The following is a 20,754-nucleotide window of genomic DNA, read 5'->3' as shown; positions in this document are numbered from 1 at the left end:
CATCCGCTTCCACCACCGTATCCACGAGGGACTCCATCGGGTAGACCAGAATGGTGGCCAAATTTTTCGAGTTAACCCACTTCTTTGGCATTTGTTGATCCATATTGTATTGTTTCATATTATTTACAAGCAAGCAATCCATGCCCCACAAAACCCCAGATGTCAAATTCGATGTCGTGTGAGAATACTGGAAAAATATCAGTATAGTCCGGAACGTGCGGAGTAAAACACAAAAAAATAAAATTTTAAAAATTCTAAATTCCGAGGAATATTTATTTCGGTTTTTCTTCCATTAGGTTTAAGCATAAAGTGATTATTTTGTTTATACAAAAAGCAAAAAGTGAAAAAAAAAAAAAATCAAAATTTGGACCATTTGAAACATTTCAGTTGATTTTGCCATCTCTACGTCGATCACAACGGAGCTCAGGTTCAGCGACTGCGCTGGTACACAGAGGTTTCGTTTGCTTTCGGTTTGCAGTGCATCGAACACAGTGAAAGCATAAATGGTGTTGTGGTGGTAAAGTTTGTTTAAATTTTAACTTTTCTAGGCGGCTGATATCACCACATGCTACACGGCTCGACAATCGTCTAGGCAGGACACTACGTTTCCCGGGCAGTGACATGGATGCCACAAGACATGAAAAGATATCGGAAATTAAAAACTATTCGCAATCCAATAGTTGCACATTTTTGGTCGATGAATGAAGAAGCGAATGAAGTCATTGCATTATTTACTCTATATTTTGATACTAAGAATGATTATATTTTGATACTAAAAATGATTATATTTTGATACTAGAATACACAAAGATATCTAATTATTTTTATTGGCAACGAATGGGCCAAAAATATAAATTTAAATCATAGCATAGCAATCATAGCGCTATTCTGTAAAATCAAAATAAATTCACATAAGATCGACGCGGACTAAGCAGAAAACGAGGGGAACGTTGTGAGTTGCTGCGGACACCGCAACTCTACGGTTATACCCGATACTAAGTCAGTATGGCTCTCCTCCGGCAGACGCCGCTAATATTTAACGACACGACAAAGAGTGCGTGCGAGAGAGACAGAAAATCTGTCTGAGCGTGACGTCGGGCGCTGCGTAGCCACTGCAAATTGATTTCTTGCTTTTGGCTACAAAAATGATCCGATCTGATCCAGATTCAGCAACCGGATAGATATGGTCATTCTCTATGATTCTGCGTTTTTAGTTTTCTCAAATCTGCAATACTGTGGATGCAACAGATTTTCGTCCTTTGTGGGTGCGGATGGGGGTGGGGCGAAATTCTGAGATATACGTTTTATAGTGACATCTTAAAGGAGTGTGTGTACCAAATTTGGTTACTCTAGCCTTAATAGTCTCTGAGATTTGTGGTTGCCTCAGATTTTCGTCCTTTGCGGGGGCGGAAGGGGGTGTGGCGAAACTTGGACATGAAACGGTCAAGGTCCGATATCACAGGAGTGTTGATACCAAATTTGGTTGCTCTGGCTTTTATAGGTTCTGAGATCCTTGAACTCATATTTTGCAATTGGCAAAACCGACCATGAAACCTGTGTGTTAGAGTGAGACAGAGCGAGAAAGAGTGAAATTGTTTTCGTGATTCAGGCTGTAATAATTATACGATCTGGTTCAGATTTTGCACTCTAGAAGATATAGTCATCTTCTACGATTCTGCGTTTTTAGTTTTCTCGTATCGTCGAAATTGTGGATGCCACAGATTTTCGCCCTTTGTGGGGGCGGAAGTGGGCGGGGCAAAGTTTTGAAATATTTTTGGAGCAGTGACATATCACAGAAGTCTGGATCCAAAACATCGTTGCTCTAGCTCTTATAGTCTTTGAGCATTAGGCGCTGAAGGGGACGGACAGACGGACAGACGGACGGACGGACAGACGGACAGACAGACATGGCTCAATCGACTCGGCTATTGATGCTGATCAAGAATATATATACTTTATGGGGTCGGAAACGATTCCTTCTGGACGTTACACACATCCACTTTCACCACAAATCTAATATACCCCAATACTCATTTTGAGTATCGGGTATAAAAATTTCACCGCTGTTGTACTGAAGAATGGATGTTGTGTATACGGATGCACCGACAACGATTGACGCTAAATTGAATTGCGGGGCATGACTTTGTCTTAATTGATAGTTGGATCCTACTGACACCAAACGAATATAACCGACGAAAACAGGAAACCGGGCACCCCCCGGCCATGCATCCCTCGGCATATAACAGTGTCTCCTTGGATTGGGGTAATTTCACTGAGAGTTTTCTTCTCTCCGCCCGACTACCATTCGCCAGCATCCTGGCAGAGACATGACCGTGCCAGGACCTGTTTCCAGCCGGCCTCACGGGGATAGTGTAGTCGCACTTCCACCGGTGTGTACCGAAAACATAGCCCCGACCACATTTCATTGTATGATAAGATTCGGTTATGTTATCAAGAACCAGGGCTAGTGCACTTATTCATTACTGGGCCACAGAGCACACATTAATGATGATAAAAATGTATAATAATATACCATATAGGGGACTGTTCCCCTATACTCTCATTAATTACTGGAAGAAAGGGTGAGCCTATTTCTATTATCAGTAAAGTTAAAAGATCATTGATAAAGTAAAATAAGATTGGAAAAATATTCCCATAGCCCCTATCTGTGAGAATTCACCTGTAAATTATATTAAAAGCCGGGGCATTACCAGATCCTTACTGGCATCGGAGTCGCTTCAAGTTTCTTAAAGAGCTCAGAGCACATCCGCTTCCACCACCGTATCCACGAGGGACTCCATCGGGTAGACCAGAATGGTGGCCAAATTTTTCGAGTTAACCCACTTCTTTGGCATTAGTTGATCCATATTGTATTGTTTCATATTATTTACAAGCAAGCAATCCATGCCCCACAAAACCCCAGATGTCAAATTCGATGTCGTGTGAGAATACTGGAAAAATATCAGTATAGTCCGGAACGTGCGGAGTAAAACACAAAAAAATAAAATTTTAAAAATTCTAAATTTCGAGGAATATTTATTTCGGTTTTTCTTCCATTAGGCTTAAGCATAAAGTGATTATTTTTTTTATACAAAAAGCAAAAAGTGAAAAAAAATAAAAAAATCATAATTTGGACCATTTGAAACATTTCAGTTGAATTTGCCATCTCTACGTCGAACACAACGGAGCTCAGGTTCAGCGACTGCGCTGGTACACAGAGGTTTCGTTTGCTTTCGGTTTGCAGTGCATCGAACACAGTGAAAGCATAAATGGTGTTGTGGTGGTAAAGTTTGTTTAAATTTTAACTTTTCTAGGCGGCTGATATCACCACATGCTACACGGCTCGACAATCGTCTAGGCAGGACACTACGTTTCCCGGGCAGTGACATGGATGCCACAAGACATGAAAAGATATCGGAAATTAAAAACTATTCGCAATCCAATAGTTGCACATTTTTGGTCGATGAATGAAGAAGCGAATGAAGTCATTGCATTATTTACTCTATATTTTGATACTAAGAATGATTATATTTTGATACTAAAAATGATTATATTTTGATACTAGAATACACAAAGATATCTAATTATTTTTATTGGCAACGAATGGGGCAAAAATATAAATTTAAATCATAGCATAGCAATCATAGCGCTATTCTGTAAAATCAAAATAAATTCACGAAAGCTCGACGCGGACTAAGAAGAAAAAAATTTTGTGCATAACCATAAATAAAATTGCATTTCCATTTACTTTTAACGTTTCTTGGGTTCAGCTTCAGAATCAGGAGCAGGAACCGGGGCCGGAACTCTCCATTTGGTCAATTGGCAATTATCCCGGACAATGGCACAGCAGAGGCGCGTCGCATCCATCCCAGGACACTGAACGAGTGTTGGACATTATCCAGCGAATTCTCTGGGAAAAGAAACCTGCGCCATGCCCCAACATGATTCGTATGATAAGCACTTGTACCTGGTTGCATATAATTATCCCTGAAATAACCACACACCTCTATGTTTCATTTTGTATAAAAATATATAATTCTCAAGTTTATCAAAATATATTATCTTCATTGTCCTTTGTTTCCTTTGAACTAGAGACATGCCGACATGCTTTCGAACAGTAGGAGCACAAGCACCTCGAGCTCTGCTGATACTATTGAAGAGATACGTTCAAGATACGCTCACTTCGAAGATCCTGACCCCAGACCCCTGACCCGATCCGATAACAGGAGGAAATGTGTTTACCTGTTTGAATAGTCAGCGCATTAGTCTAATCGTAAATTAAGTTAATATTTTTCTTCAATAAAACGAACCTGTAGTTTTTTGTGTTGACTGTTACTAAACTGTTTTGTGTGCACCAGATCTACACAGGAATACGCCTTGAATTGTGTTAGTCGCTTAAATTGATGGGGGGGCTCTACAATGCTTGTATTTTAGTCGTGTGAAATGTGCGGACCTGTTGGATGGCGAATTATTTGTTTCAACATAAAGTTCAAATTTTGTTTAATAATACTAACCTGTAGTTTCGTGTTCAGTCTTTACGTATTACGAGTATATGTCGTATGTCAGATGTACCAGTAGAACGATTGAGAGATTGGACGATTGACAGAACAGATGACTCTTTCCCGCCTGTGTATGTGGCCTGTAGGAATATGCACACATGTACAAACATGTGTAAGTTTACTTTATGCTTAACTTTAGTAAAAAAAAACGAGGGGGAACGTTGTGAGTTGCTGCGGACACCGCAACTCTACGGTTATACCCGATACTAAGTCAGTATGGCTCTCCTCCGGCAGACGCCGCTAATATTAAACGACACGACAAAGAGTGCGTGCGAGAGAGACAGAAAATCAGTCTGAGCGTGACGTCGGGCGCTGCGTAGCCACTAAAAATTGATTTCTTGCTTTTGGCTACAAAAATGATCCGATCTGATCCAGATTCAGCAACCGGATAGATATGGTCATTGTCTATGATTCTGCGTTTTTAGTTTACTCGATTTTGCAATATTGTGGATGCAACAGATTTTCGTCCTTTGTGTGGGCGGAAGGGGGTGGGGCGAAATTTTGAGATATACGTTTTATAGTGAGATCTAACAGGAGTGCGGATACCAAATTTGGTTACTCTAGCCTTAATAGTCTCTGAGATTTATGAATATCCCCAGATCTGCATCCTTTGCGGGGGCGGAAGGGGGTGTGGCGAAATTTTGAAACAAACTCGTCTCGGTCCGATATATTAGGAGTGTGGATACCAAATTTGGTTGCACTAGCTTTTATAGTCTCTGAGATCTAGGCGCTAATGTTTTACTCTAAGCAAAGCCGCCTATGCTACGTGTGTGTTAGAGAGAGACAGGGCGAGAAAAAATGAAATTGTTTTCTTGATGCTGGCTATAATAATAATACGATCCAATTCAGATTCCGCAGTCTAAAAGATATCGTCATTCTCTACGATTCTGCGTTTTTGGTTTTCTCGTATCTTTAAAATTGTGGATGCCACAGATTTTCGCCCTTTGTGGGGGCGGAAGTGGGCGGGCAAAGTTTTGAAATATTTTTGTAGCAGTGACATATCACAGAAGTCTGGATCCAAAACATCGTTGCTCTAGCTCTTATAGTCTTTGAGCATTAGGCGCTGAAGGGGACGGACAGACGGACAGACGGACGGACGGACAGACGGACAGACGGACAGACAGACATGGCTCAATCGACTCGGCTATTGATGCTGATCAAGAATATATATACTTTATGGGGTCGGAAACGATTCCTTCTGGACGTTACACACATACACTTTTACCACAAATCTAATATACCCCAATACTCATTTTGAGTATCGGGTATAAAAACGAATCACTTTATGCTTAAACTTATTTGAATAAATTAATCCAAAATAAATATTTCTAAAAATTTTAAATTTTATTTTTGTGTGTTTAACTCCGGACGCTCCGAACTATACTGATATTTTTCCAGCAGTGTCATACGACATCGAATTTGACATTTGGGGTTTTTGGCATTAGTTGATCCATATTGTATTGTTTCATATTATTTACAAGCAAGCAATCCATGCCCCACAATACCCCAGATGTCTAATTCGATGTCGTGTGAGAATACTGGAAAAATATCAGTATAGTCCGGAACGTGCGGGGTAAAATACAAAAAAAAAAATTTTTTAAATTCTAAATTTCGAGGAATATTTATTTCGGTTTTTCTTCCATTAGGTTTAAGCATAAAGTGATTATTTTTTTTATACAAAAAGCAAAAAGTGAAAAAAAATAAAAAAAAAATCAAAATTTTGACCATTTGAAACATTTCAGTTGATTTTGCCATCTCTACGTCGATCACAACGGAGCTCAGGTTCAGCGACTGCGCTGGTACACAGAGGTTTACGTTTGCTTTCGGTTTGCGATACATCGAACACAGTGTAAGCATAAATGGTGTTGTGGTGGTAAAGTTTGTTTAAATTTTAACTTTTCTAGGCGGCTGATATCACCACATGCTACACGGCTCGACAATCGTCTGGGCAGGACACTACGTTTCCCGGGCAGTGACATGGATGCCACAAGACATGAAAAGATATCGGAAATTAAAAACTATTCGCAATCCAATAGTTGCACATTTTTGGTCGATGAATGAAGAAGCGAATGAAGTCATTGCATTATTTACTCTATATTTTGATACTAAGAATGATTATATTTTGATACTAAAAATGATTATATTTTGATACTAGAATACACAAAGATATCTAATTATTTTTATTGGCAACGAATGGGCCAAAAATATAAATTTAAATCATAGCATAGCAATCATAGCGCTATTCTGTAAAATCAAAATAAATTCACATAAGATCGACGCGGACTAAGAAGAAAAAAATTTTGTGCATAACCATAAATAAAATTGCATTTCCATTTACTTTTAACGTTTCTTGGGTTCAGCTTCAGAATCAGGAGCAGGAACCGGGGCCGGAACTCTCCATTTGGTCAATTGGCAATTATCCCGGACAATGGCACAGCAGAGGCGCGTCGCATCCATCCCAGGACACTGAACGAGTGTTGGACATTATCCAGCGAATTCTTTGGGAAAAGAAACCTGCGCCATGCCCCAACATGATTCGTATGATAAGCACTTGTACCTGGTTGCATATAATTATCCCTGAAATAACCGCACACCTCTATGTTTCATTTTGTATAAAAATCTATATTTCTCAAGTTTATCAAAATATATTAACTTCATTGTCCTTTGTTTCCTTTGAACAGAGATATGCCGACATGCTTTCGAACAGTAGGAGCACAAGCACCTCGAGCTCTGCTGATACTATTGAAGAGATACGTTCAAGATACGCTCACTTCGAAGATCCTGACCCCAGACCCCTGACCCGATCCGATATCAGGAGGAAATGTGTTTACCTGTTTGAATAGTCAGCGCATTAGTCTAATCGTAAATTAAGTTTATATTTTTCTTCAATAAAACGAACCTGTAGTTTTTTGTGTTGACTGTTACTAAACTGTTTTGTGTGCACCAGATCTACACTTGAATTGTGTTAGTCGCTTAAATTGATGGGGGGGCTCTACAATGCTTGTATTTTAGTCGTGTGAAATGTGCGGACCTGTTGGATGGCGAATTATTTGTTTCAACATAAAGTTCAAATTTTGTTTAATAATACTAACCTGTAGTTTCGTGTTCAGTCTTTACGTATTACGAGTATATGTCGTATGTCAGATGTACCAGTAGAACGATTGAGAGATTGGACGATTGACAGAATAGATGACTCTTTCCCGCCTGTGTATGTGGCCTGTAGGAATATGCACACATGTACAAACATGTGTAAGTTTACTTTATGCTTAACTTTAGTAAAAAACGAGGGGGAACGTTGTGAGTTGCTGCGAACACCGCAACTCTACAGTTATACCCGATACTAAGTCAGTATGGCTCCCCTCCGGCAGACGCCGCTAATATTAAACGACACGACAAAGAGTGCGTGCGAGAGAGACAGAAAATCAGTCTGAGCGTGACGTCGGGCGCTGCGTAGCCACTGCAAATTGATTTCTTGCTTTTGGCTACAAAAATGATCCGATCTGATCCAGATTCAGCAACCGGATAGATATGGTCATTCTCTATGATTCTGCGTTTTTAGTTTTCTCGAATCTGCAATATTGTGGATGCAACAGATTCTCGTCCTTTGTGGGGGCGGAAGGGGGTGGGGCGAAATTCTGAGATATACGTTTTATAGTGAGATCTAACAGAAGTGCGGATACCAAATTTGGTTACTCTAGCCTTAATAGTCTCTGAGATTTGTGGTTGCCCCAGTTTTTCGTCCTTTGCGGGGGCGGAAGGGGGTGCGGCGAAACTTGGACATGAAACGGTCAAGGTCCGATGTCACAGGAGTGTGGATACCAAATTTGGTTGCTCTGGCTTTTATAGGTTCTGAGATCCTTGAACTCATATTTTGCAATTGGCAAAACCGACCATGAAACCTGTGTTAGAGTGAGACAGAGCGAGAAAGAGTGAAATTGTTTTCGTGATTCAGGCTATAATAATTATACGATCTGGTTCAGATTTTGCACTCTCTAAGATATAGTCATCTTCTACGATTCTGCGTTTTTAGTTTTCTCGTATCGTCGAAATTGTGGATGCCACAGATTTTCGCCCTTTGTGGGGGCGGAAGTAGGCGGGGCAAAGTTTTGAAATATTTTTGTAGCAGTGACATATCACAGAAGTCTGGATCCAAAACATCGTTGCTCTAGCTCTTATAGTCTTTGAGCATTAGGCGCTGAAGGGGACGGACAGACGGACAGACGGACGGACGGACAGACGGACAGACGGACGGACGGACAGACGGACAGACAGACATGGCTTAATCGACTCGGCTATTGATGCTGATCAAGAAAATATATACTTTATGGGGTCGGAAACGATTCCTTCTGGACGTTACACACATCCATTTTCACCACAAATCTAATATACCCCAATACTCATTTTGAGTATCGGGTATAAAAAACGAATTACTTTAAGCTTAAACTTATTTGAATAAATTAATCCAAAATAAATATTTCTAAAAATTTTAAATTTTATTTTTGTGTGTTTAACTCCGGACGCTCCGAACTATACTGATATTTTTCCAGCAGTGTCATACGACATCGAATTTGACATTTGGGGTTTTTGGGGGCATGGATTGCTTGTTTCAGTTTTTTGTGAACTTTGCGTTGACTCGTTTTTGACAATTTTTTGACATCCCTAAAGTCTCAATTTGTGCTTCCGTACTTTGTTTTAGATGACTGACCTTGATAAACCGTATTTGATTATCCACTATAAAATGTCATATGAAGTCAGCGCGGACGAGTGGGAGGATGAGAGCGATCTATACACCTTGCTAGACGGCGGGGGGAGCGAGAAATCGAGCGACTTTTTACGACGTTGGTCGAGAATTTTAACCGAACTTTGTTTACATTCGGGGAATGTATACCAACTAAGATCTCTTTTAGCATTGAAGCATTCATATTTTATATTTTATTATTGTTTTTACAAGTACATATTACTGAAACAGTCTCTATTTGAAATAGTAAATTGAATTAGTAATGATTTAAATCAGCTTGGAAAACAGAGTTTTAATACTAATTAAAGTAAATTAGCGTAACATTTCACTTACGTTTCACTTTATGCTCATTTACGTTTTATGCTTTAACCTTTTTTGCTTAAATATTATTTTATAAACAATACAATACAAAGGCGTCCTCAAAATTGGCCAATCTTGTAGAAAAGTTATTCATCAATCAGATAAAATTATGTGTTTAGGGGTGTCGGTCAAAATCGAGGAATATGATTGGACAGAGAACGATTAACCCATTATCGACCAGCTTGTACTAAAATAAACTCCACTGAAGTAGTTCAGCATAGATGGTGGAAGATATCGTGGTTTTTTTTGCAAGTAAAGGGGAAGGATAGGATGGATCTACAAAAATAATTTACAAACAGTATTATTTTCCGCGGATTAAACACTAACCATACAGTGTGGTTAGTGGTTTAACTCAAGTTGTTATATTGTTTAAATAAATGGCGCTTAAATGGGATAAGTTTGGTTTTTCATCGGTATATTTGCGGTATTTCGGAGGGTTAGACGGTCACACTGCTGCTCTACCCTGCAACGAAAACGAGGGGGAACGTTGTGAGTTGCTGCGGACACCGCAACTCTACGGTTATACCCGATACTAAGTCAGTATGGCTCTCCTCCGGCAGACGCCGCTAATATTAAACGACACGACAAAGAGTGCGTGCGAGAGAGACAGAAAATCAGTCTGAGCGTGACGTCGGGCGCTGCGTAGCCACTGCAAATTGATTTCTTGCTTTTGGCTACAAAAATGATCCGATCTGATCCAGATTCAGCAACCTGATAGATATGGTCATTGTCTATGATTCTGCGTTTTTAGTTTACTCGATTTTGCAATATTGTGGATGCAACAGATTTTCGTCCTTTGTGTGGGCGGAAGGGGGTGGGGCGAAATTTTGAGATATACGTTTTATAGTGAGATCTAACAGGAGTGCGGATACCAAATTTGGTTACTCTAGCCTTAATAGTCTCTGAGATTTATGAATATCCCCAGATCTGCATCCTTTGCGGGGGCGGAAGGGGGTGTGGCGAAATTTTGAAACAAACTCGTCTCGGTCCGATATATTAGGAGTGTGGATACCAAATTTGGTTGCTCTAGCTTTTATAGTCTCTGAGATCTAGGCGCTAATGTTTTACTCTAAGCAAAGCCGCCTATGCTACGTGTGTGTTAGAGAGAGACAGGGCGAGAAAAAATGAAATTGTTTTCTAGATGCTGGCTATAATAATAATACGATCCAATTCAGATTCCGCAGTCTAAAAGATATCGTCATTCTCTACGATTCTGCGTTTTTGGTTTTCTCGTATCTTTAAAATTGTGGATGCCACAGATTTTCGCCCTTTGTGGGGGCGGAAGTGGGCGGGGCAAAGTTTTGAAATATTTTTGTAGCAGTGACATATCACAGAAGTCTGGATCCAAAACATCGTTGCTCTAGCTCTTATAGTCTTTGAGCATTAGGCGCTGAAGGGGACGGACAGACGGACAGACGAACGGACGGACAGACGGACAGACAGACATGGCTCAATCGACTCGGCTATTGATGCTGATCAAGAATATATATACTTTATGGGGTCGGAAACGATTCCTTCTGGACGTTACACACATACACTTTTACCACAAATCTAATATACCCCAATACTCATTTTGAGTATCGGGTATAAAAATGAGCAGTAATTTTCATGGGAAAAAACAGACAATACCTTGGTGAACATTCGAACATACCTTGTTTCACTGCAATTTCACAGCAGGCGGATTTTGAATTTGAATGAAAGGGCCTTGCAGCCCCCCACTTGGAACGAGTGGGGTCAGTAGCCGTAGCCGTTACCATTAGCAAAATGTAAATATTGTAGAAACGATTCAAAATCATATATTTCAAAGAAATCGATTCACTGCCTTTGAAATGTGATATACTCTTTTGATTACGAAAACAGCTGGACTAAAGGAAAATCATGACGCGCATCTTGCAGACGTATCTGTTCAATAGGTCGACACGATGAAGCTAAATAAAGCACGCTCAGCTGTTCAACGACTCGGGAATGGATCTAGAGGTAAGGAGCAGCGAAGAGGAGCTCGATTGTCGGCCCCCAGAAAATATTCTTCCCCCGCTTTTCGGACCAGTTAACCCTGAACCTTTGTAACTGAAGAATTTCTGGCATTCCCAAATATGATTACACATGTGCCGTGCCATGGACTATGACTCGATCACGCATTAAATTAACTTTGTAAGGAGGATTAGCAGATCCCCTGATCATTCTTTAACTTTTTCCAGATCGAAAGCAGAAGTCACAGCATCAAACGTTCGGTGGCAAATGACTCAAAGTGAGCCTCTTGTCCAGCTCTGGACACTTCGACATTGACATAGCCTATAGCATACCCGCCATAGACAGCGGGGATGGTGTGTTATCAGCGGCCCCAGTGGCGAGGAATAGTGACATGAACAAGGACTCTATATCAGCCTCCTGGCTCTTTGACGACCAAGAGGACTGCACGGCGGATTAAAAACTTATATTTATTAATTATTCAGCCAGGCTTACCTTTTTCACAACGAAAAATATTGACTCACCAAACGAGGTGAAATATTGGTACCCGACAAATTTAGGGTAGAGCGTCGCTTGGCTGGCGCGTACACGAAAACCACACAAGAATAGCAACGAACAGCAATGGTGACAAGCGAAAACGAACGAGGGGGAACGTTGTGAGTTGTTGCGGACACCGCAACTCTACGGTTATACCCGATACTAAGTCAGTATGGCTCTCCTCCGGCAGACGCCGCTAATATTTAACGACACGACAAAGAGTGCGTGCGAGAGAGACAGAAAATCTGTCTGAGCGTGACGTCGGGCGCTGCGTAGCCACTGCAAATTGATTTGTTCCTTTTGGCTAAAAAAATGATCTGATCTGATCCAGATTCAGCAATCTAATAGATATGGTCATTATCTATGATTCTGCGTTTTTAGTTTTCTCAAATCTGCAATACTGTGGATGCAACAGATTTTCGTCCTTTGTGGGTGCGGATGGGGGTGGGGCGAAATTCTGAGATATACGTTTTATAGTGACATCTTAAAGGAGTGTGTGTACCAAATTTGGTTACTCTAGCCTTAATAGTCTCTGAGATTTGTGGTTGCCTCAGATTTTCGTCCTTTGCGGGGGCGGAAGGGGGTGTGGCGAAACTTGGACATGAAACGGTCAAGGTCCGATATCACAGGAGTGTTGATACCAAATTTGGTTGCTCTGGCTTTTATAGGTTCTGAGATCCTTGAACTCATATTTTGCAATTGGCAAAACCGACCATGAAACCTGTGTGTTAGAGTGAGACAGAGCGAGAAAGAGTGAAATTGTTTTCGTGATTCAGGCTGTAATAATTATACGATCTGGTTCAGATTTTGCACTCTAGAAGATATAGTCATCTTCTACGATTCTGCGTTTTTAGTTTTCTCGTATCGTCGAAATTGTGGATGCCACAGATTTTCGCCCTTTGTGGGGGCGGAAGTGGGCGGGGCAAAGTTTTGAAATATTTTTGGAGCAGTGACATATCACAGAAGTCTGGATCCAAAACATCGTTGCTCTAGCTCTTATAGTCTTTGAGCATTAGGCGCTGAAGGGGACGGACAGACGGACAGACGGACGGACGGACAGACGGACAGACAGACATGGCTCAATCGACTCGGCTATTGATGCTGATCAAGAATATATATACTTTATGGGGTCGGAAACGATTCCTTCTGGACGTTACACACATCCACTTTCACCACAAATCTAATATACCCCAATACTCATTTTGAGTATCGGGTATAAAAATTTCACCGCTGTTGTACTGAAGAATGGATGTTGTGTATACGGATGCACCGACAACGATTGACGCTAAATTGAATTGCGGGGCATGACTTTGTCTTAATTGATAGTTGGATCCTACTGACACCAAACGAATATAACCGACGAAAACAGGAAACCGGGCACCCCCCGGCCATGCATCCCTCGGCATATAACAGTGTCTCCTTGGATTGGGGTAATTTCACTGAGAGTTTTCTTCTCTCCGCCCGACTACCATTCGCCAGCATCCTGGCAGAGACATGACCGTGCCAGGACCTGTTTCCAGCCGGCCTCACGGGGATAGTGTAGTCGCACTTCCACCGGTGTGTACCGAAAACATAGCCCCGACCACATTTCATTGTATGATAAGATTCGGTTATGTTATCAAGAACCAGGGCTAGTGCACTTATTCATTACTGGGCCACAGAGCACACATTAATGATGATAAAAATGTATAATAATATACCATATAGGGGACTGTTCCCCTATACTCTCATTAATTACTGGAAGAAAGGGTGAGCCTATTTCTATTATCAGTAAAGTTAAAAGATCATTGATAAAGTAAAATAAGATTGGAAAAATATTCCCATAGCCCCTATCTGTGAGAATTCACCTGTAAATTATATTAAAAGCCGGGGCATTACCAGATTCTTACTGGCATCGGAGTCGCTTCAAGTTTCTTAAAGAGCTCAGAGCACATCCGCTTCCACCACCGTATCCACGAGGGACTCCATCGGGTAGACCAGAATGGTGGCCAAATTTTTCGAGTTAACCCACTTCTTTGGCATTTGTTGATCCATATTGTATTGTTTCATATTATTTACAAGCAAGCAATCCATGCCCCACAAAACCCCAGATGTCAAATTCGATGTCGTGTGAGAATACTGGAAAAATATCAGTATAGTCCGGAACGTGCGGAGTAAAACACAAAAAAATAAAATTTTAAAAATTCTAAATTCCGAGGAATATTTATTTCGGTTTTTCTTCCATTAGGTTTAAGCATAAAGTGATTATTTTGTTTATACAAAAAGCAAAAAGTGAAAAAAAAAAAAAATCAAAATTTGGACCATTTGAAACATTTCAGTTGATTTTGCCATCTCTACGTCGATCACAACGGAGCTCAGGTTCAGCGACTGCGCTGGTACACAGAGGTTTCGTTTGCTTTCGGTTTGCAGTGCATCGAACACAGTGAAAGCATAAATGGTGTTGTGGTGGTAAAGTTTGTTTAAATTTTAACTTTTCTAGGCGGCTGATATCACCACATGCTACACGGCTCGACAATCGTCTAGGCAGGACACTACGTTTCCCGGGCAGTGACATGGATGCCACAAGACATGAAAAGATATCGGAAATTAAAAACTATTCGCAATCCAATAGTTGCACATTTTTGGTCGATGAATGAAGAAGCGAATGAAGTCATTGCATTATTTACTCTATATTTTGATACTAAGAATGATTATATTTTGATACTAAAAATGATTATATTTTGATACTAGAATACACAAAGATATCTAATTATTTTTATTGGCAACGAATGGGCCAAAAATATAAATTTAAATCATAGCATAGCAATCATAGCGCTATTCTGTAAAATCAAAATAAATTCACATAAGATCGACGCGGACTAAGCAGAAAACGAGGGGAACGTTGTGAGTTGCTGCGGACACCGCAACTCTACGGTTATACCCGATACTAAGTCAGTATGGCTCTCCTCCGGCAGACGCCGCTAATATTTAACGACACGACAAAGAGTGCGTGCGAGAGAGACAGAAAATCTGTCTGAGCGTGACGTCGGGCGCTGCGTAGCCACTGCAAATTGATTTGTTCCTTTTGGCTATAAAAATGATCTGATCTGATCCAGATTCAGCAATCTAATAGATATGGTCATTATCTATGATTCTGCGTTTTTAGTTTTCTCAAATCTGCAATACTGTGGATGCAACAGATTTTCGTCCTTTGTGGGTGCGGATGGGGGTGGGGCGAAATTCTGAGATATACGTTTTATAGTGACATCTTAAAGGAGTGTGTGTACCAAATTTGGTTACTCTAGCCTTAATAGTCTCTGAGATTTGTGGATGCCACAGATTTTCGCCCTTTGTGGGGGCGGAAGTGGGCGGGGCAAAGTTTTGAAATATTTTTGGAGCAGTGACATATCACAGAAGTCTGGATCCAAAACATCGTTGCTCTAGCTCTTATAGTCTTTGAGCATTAGGCGCTGAAGGGGACGGACAGACGGACAGACGGACAGACGGACGGACGGACAGACGGACAGACAGACATGGCTCAATCGACTCGGCTATTGATGCTGATCAAGAATATATATACTTTATGGGGTCGGAAACGATTCCTTCTGGACGTTACACACATCCACTTTTACCACAAATCTAATATACCCCAATACTCATTTTGAGTATCGGGTATAAAAATTTTGTGCATAACCATAAATAAAATTGCATTTCCATTTACTTTTAACGTTTCTTGGGTTCAGCTTCAGAATCAGGAGCAGGAACCGGGGCCGGAAGTCTCCATTTGGTCAATTGGCAATTATCCCGGACAATGGCACAGCAGAGGCGCGTATGATTCGTATGATAAGCACTTGTACCTGGTTGCATATAATTATCCCTGAAATAACCACACACCTCTATGTTTCATTTTGTATACAAATCTATAATTCTCAAGTTTATCAAAATATATTAACTTCATTGTCCTTTGTTTCCTTTGAACTAGAGATATGCCGACATGCTTTCGAACAGTAGGAGCACAAGCACCTCGAGCTCTGCTGATACTATTGAAGAGATACGTTCAAGATACGCTCACTTCGAAGATCCTGACCCCAGACCCCTGACCCGATCCGATTACAGGAGGAAATGTGTTTACCTGTTTGAATAGTCAGCGCATTAGTCTAATCGTAAATTAAGTTTATAATTTTCTTCAATAAAACGAACCTGTAGTTTTTTGTGTTGACTGTTACTAAACTGTTTTGTGTGCACCAGATCTACACTTGAATTGTGTTAGTCGCTTAAATTGATGGGGGGGCTCTACAATGCTTGTATTTTAGTCGTGTGAAATGTGCGGACCTGTTGGATGGCGAATTAGTTGTTTCAACATAAAGTTCAAATTTTGTTTAATAATACTAACCTGTAGTTTCGTGTTCAGTCTTTACGTATTACGAGTATATGTCGTATGTCAGATGTACAAACATGTGTAAGTTTACTTTATGCTTAACTTTAGTAAAAAAAAAAAACGAATCACTTTATGCTTAAACTTATTTGAATAAATTAATCCAAAATAAATATTTCTAAAAATTTTAAATTTTATTTTTGTGTGACATTTGGGGTTTTTGGCATTAGTTGATCCATATTGTATTGTTTCATATTATTTACAAGCAAGCAATCCATGCCCCACAAAACCCCAGATGTCAAATTCGATGTCGTGTGAGAATACTGGAATAGATAATACTGATAGATATGGTCATTATCTATGATTCTGCGTTTTTAGTTTTCTCAAATCTGCAATATTGTGGATGCAACAGATTTTCGTCCTTTGTGGGGGCGGATGGGGGTGGGGCGAAATTCTGAGATATACGTTTTTTAGTGACATCTTAAAGGAGTGTGTGTACCAAATTTGGTTACTCTAGCCTTAATAGTCTCTGAGATTTGTGGTTGCCTCAGATTTTCGTCCTTTGCGGGGCGCCATAGACAGCGGGGATGGTGTGTTATCAGCGGCCCCAGTGGCGAGGAATAGTGACATGAACAAGGACTCTATATCAGCCTCCTGGCGCTTTGACGACCAAGAGGACTGTACGGCGGATATTTATTAATTATTCAGCGAGGCTCCGATTATCACTATTACAAAGCTTACCGATTTACTTTTGAAATCACATAAATTGGGGTTACCTTTTTCACAACGAAAAATATTGACTCACCAAACGAGGTGAAATATTGGTACCCGACAAATTTAGGGTAGAGCGTCGCTTGGCTGGCGCGTACACGAAAACCACACAAGAATAGCAACGAACAGCAATGGTGACAAGCGAAAACGAACGAGGGGGAACGTTGTGAGTTGCTGCGGACACCGCAACTCTACGGTTATACCCGATACTAAGTCAGTATGGCTCTCCTCCGGCAGACGCCGCTAATATTTAACGACACGACAAAGAGTGCGTGCGAGAGAGACAGAAAATCAGTCTGAGCGTGACGTCGGGCGCTGCGTAGCCACTGCAAATTGATTTGTTCCTTTTGGCTAAAAAAATGATCTGATCTGATCCAGATTCAGCAATCTAATAGATATGGTCATTATCTATGATTCTGCGTTTTTAGTTTTCTCAAATCTGCAATATTGTGGATGCAACAGATTTTCGTCCTTTGTGGGGGCGGATGGGGGTGGGGCGAAATTCTGAGATATACGTTTTATAGTGACATCTTAAAGGAGTGTGTGTACCAAATTTGGTTACTCTAGCCTTAATAGTCTCTGAGATTTGTGGTTGCCTCAGATTTTCGTCCTTTGCGGGGGCGGAAGGGGGTGTGGCGAAATTTGGACATGAAACGGTCAAGGTCCGATATCACAGGAGTGCGGATACCAAATTTGGTTGCTCTGGCTTCTATAGGTTCTGAGATCCTTGAACTCATATTTTGCAATTGGCAAAACCGACCATGAAACCTGTGTGTTAGAGTGAGACAGAGCGAGAAAGAGTGAAATTGTTTTCGTGATTCTGGCTATAATAATTATACGATCTGGTTCAGATTTTGCACTCTGTAAGATATAGTCATCTACGATTCTGCGTTTTTAGTTTTCTCGTATCGTCGAAATTGTGGATGCCACAGATTTTCGCCCTTTGTGGGGGCGGAAGTGGGCGGGGCAAAGTTTTGAAATATTTTTGGAGCAGTGACATATCACAGAAGTCTGGATCCAAAACATCGTTGCTTTAGCTCTTATAGTCTTTGAGCATTAGGCGCTGAAGGGGACGGACAGACGGACAGACGGACGGACGGACAGACAGACAGGGCTCAATCGACTCGGCTATTGATGCTGATCAAGAATATATATACTTTATAGGGTCGGAAACGATTCCTTCTGGACGTTACACACATCCACTTTTACCACAAATCTAATATACCCCAATACTCATTTTGAGTATCGGGTATAAAAAAAATCAAAATTTGGACCATTTGAAATATTTCAGTAGATTTTGCCATCTCTACGTCGATCACAACGGAGCTCAGGTTCAGCAACTGCGCTGGTACACAGAGGTTTACGTTTGCTTTCGGTTTGCGGTACATCGAACACAGTGTAAGCATAAATGGTGTTGTGGTGGTAAAGTTTGTTTAAATTTTAACTTTTCTAGGCGGCTGATATCACCACATGCTACACGGCTCGACAATCGTCTGGGCAGGACACTACGTTTCCCGGGCAGTGACATGGATGCCACAAGACATGAAAAGATATCGGAAATTAAAAACTATTCGCAATCCAATAGTTGCACATTTTTGGTCGATGAATGAAGAAGCGAATGAAGTCATTGCATTATTTACTCTATATTTTGATACTAAGAATGATTATATTTTGATACTAAAAATGATTATATTTTGATACTAGAATACACAAAGATATCTATCTAATATCAACGAATGGGCCAAAAATATAAATTTAAATCATAGCATAGCAATCATAGCGCTATTCTGTAAAATCAAAATAAATTCACATAAGATCGACGCGGACTAAGAAGAAAAAAATGTTGTGCATAACCATAAATAAAATTGCATTTCCATTTACTTTTAACGTTTCTTGGGTTCAGAATCAGGAGCAGGAACCGGGGCCGGAACTCTCCATTTGGTCAATTGGCAATTATCCCGGACAATGGCACAGCAGAGGCGCGTCGCATCCATCCCAGGACACTGAACGAGTGTTGGACATTATCCAGCGAATTCTTTGGGAAAAGAAACCTGCGCCATGCCCCAACATGATTCGTATGATAAGCACTTGTACCTGGTTGCATATAATTATCCCTGAAATAACCGCACACCTCTATGTTTTATTTTGTATAAAAATATATAATTCTCAAGTTTATCAAAATATATTAACTTCATTGTCCTTTATTTCCTTTGAACTAGAGATATGCCGACATGCTTTCGAACAGTAGGAGCACAAGCACCTCGAGCTCTGCTGATACTATTGAAGAGATACGTTCAAGATACGCTCACTTCGAAGATCCTGACCCCAGACCCCTGACCCGATCCGATATCAGGAGGAAATGTGTTTACCTGTTTGAATAGTCAGCTCATTAGTCTAATCGTAAATTAAGTTTATATTTTTCTTCAATAAAACGAACCTGTAGTTTTTTGTGTTGACTGTTACTAAACTGTTTTGTGTGCACCAGATCTACACTTGAATTGTGTTAGTCGCTTAAATTGATGGGGGGGCTCTACAATGCTTGTATTTTAGTCGTGTGAAATGTGCGGACCTGTTGGATGGCGAATTATTTGTTTCAACATAAAGTTCAAATTTTGTTTAATACTAACCTGTAGTTTCGTGTTCAGTCTTTACGTATTACAGGTATATGTCGTATGTCAGATGTACCAGTAGAACGATTGAGAGATTGGACGATTGACAGAACAGATGACTCTTTCCCGCCTGTGTATGTGGCCTGTAGGAATATGCACACATGTACAAACATGTGTAAGTTTACTTTATGCTTAACTTTAGTAAAAAAAAAACGAATCACTTTATGCTTAAACTTATTTGAATAATGTTCGGGCGAAGCCCGAGTGTAAATTTTATACCATTGTTTTATTGCCTATCAATTCACCTTCTTTTCTATTTTGGTCATTATACTAAACTAACGTAACGTAAGCGTAGCTTTATCTATGCTCGCTCAGCAACATGCTCTCATTTAATCATCTATTCTTATCTATGCTCGCTCTTGTTATCTTTTCTTTCCTATGCCGTCGCTAAGCCGTCAGCAGCTGCGCCTGCTCTAGCAGTTACCGCTTGATATAGTTGGAGAACAGACCCTTTTTGTCCCCAATCTATTACTTTGGCTCGAGATCGGCTCGCTTGCCTCATCCAAGTGTGTCACTCTAATACTATTGTAAAAGGCTCTGGCATCTTCGGCCACCCTCAACACACAAAATACCTATAATAAAATTTATAACGTTTTCGGAAATTAATAATTTGTGAAATTATTGAACAATCATAGTCAGCGAAAAAGCTCGTTGTCTCAACATTTGGTGACCCCGACGTGATCGTCAGTAACAATTTGGAAATAAACAATTATAAACAGTGAAAATTATCCGCTAAACATAACTGTTCGAACGCGAAGCGGTTAGTTCCCATTTCGTCGCGCGCTTGCTTACAAGCAC

The 20,754-nt window shown here is 40.5% G+C and overlaps 9 long non-coding RNA genes across 9 annotated transcripts; 5 read left to right on the top strand and 4 right to left on the bottom strand.

Annotated features, from left to right (window-relative positions):
* The first annotated feature begins 400 nt into the window (after positions 1-400).
* On the top strand, positions 401-809 carry LOC113567036. Its single transcript, XR_003409314.1, has 2 exons — positions 401-491; positions 549-809. It is a non-coding gene; the product is annotated as an uncharacterized LOC113567036 (long non-coding RNA).
* Positions 810-3,173: 2,364 nt separating this feature from the next.
* On the top strand, positions 3,174-3,575 carry LOC113567038. Its single transcript, XR_003409316.1, has 2 exons — positions 3,174-3,257; positions 3,315-3,575. It is a non-coding gene; the product is annotated as an uncharacterized LOC113567038 (long non-coding RNA).
* Positions 3,576-4,103: 528 nt separating this feature from the next.
* On the bottom strand, positions 4,104-4,647 carry LOC113567040. Its single transcript, XR_003409318.1, has 3 exons — positions 4,515-4,647; positions 4,311-4,453; positions 4,104-4,242 (listed from the first exon to the last, which is right to left on the bottom strand). It is a non-coding gene; the product is annotated as an uncharacterized LOC113567040 (long non-coding RNA).
* Positions 4,648-6,315: 1,668 nt separating this feature from the next.
* Positions 6,316-6,724, top strand: LOC113567037. The gene is made up of 2 exons (XR_003409315.1): positions 6,316-6,408; positions 6,464-6,724. It is a non-coding gene; the product is annotated as an uncharacterized LOC113567037 (long non-coding RNA).
* Positions 6,725-7,214: 490 nt separating this feature from the next.
* LOC113567039 lies at positions 7,215-7,761 on the bottom strand. The gene is made up of 3 exons (XR_003409317.1): positions 7,652-7,761; positions 7,459-7,590; positions 7,215-7,390 (listed from the first exon to the last, which is right to left on the bottom strand). It is a non-coding gene; the product is annotated as an uncharacterized LOC113567039 (long non-coding RNA).
* A 6,732-nt stretch (positions 7,762-14,493) lies between these two features.
* LOC113567035 lies at positions 14,494-14,902 on the top strand. Its single transcript, XR_003409313.1, has 2 exons — positions 14,494-14,584; positions 14,642-14,902. It is a non-coding gene; the product is annotated as an uncharacterized LOC113567035 (long non-coding RNA).
* A 1,339-nt stretch (positions 14,903-16,241) lies between these two features.
* On the bottom strand, positions 16,242-16,590 carry LOC113567034. The gene is made up of 3 exons (XR_003409312.1): positions 16,535-16,590; positions 16,342-16,473; positions 16,242-16,273 (listed from the first exon to the last, which is right to left on the bottom strand). It is a non-coding gene; the product is annotated as an uncharacterized LOC113567034 (long non-coding RNA).
* Positions 16,591-18,626: 2,036 nt separating this feature from the next.
* LOC113567033 lies at positions 18,627-19,001 on the top strand. Its single transcript, XR_003409311.1, has 2 exons — positions 18,627-18,685; positions 18,741-19,001. It is a non-coding gene; the product is annotated as an uncharacterized LOC113567033 (long non-coding RNA).
* A 428-nt stretch (positions 19,002-19,429) lies between these two features.
* LOC113567032 lies at positions 19,430-19,946 on the bottom strand. Its single transcript, XR_003409310.1, has 3 exons — positions 19,915-19,946; positions 19,725-19,856; positions 19,430-19,656 (listed from the first exon to the last, which is right to left on the bottom strand). It is a non-coding gene; the product is annotated as an uncharacterized LOC113567032 (long non-coding RNA).
* Positions 19,947-20,754: the final 808 nt, after the last annotated feature.

Source organism: Drosophila persimilis, unplaced genomic scaffold, assembly GCF_003286085.1.
Source record: "Drosophila persimilis strain 14011-0111.01,24,50 unplaced genomic scaffold, DperRS2 tig00001528-arrow-arrow-pilon, whole genome shotgun sequence".
Lineage (NCBI taxonomy): Eukaryota > Metazoa > Arthropoda > Insecta > Diptera > Drosophilidae > Drosophila > Drosophila persimilis.
The sequence above is the reverse complement of the archived record's forward strand: the minus strand, read 5'-3'. Positions and strand labels throughout refer to the sequence as shown.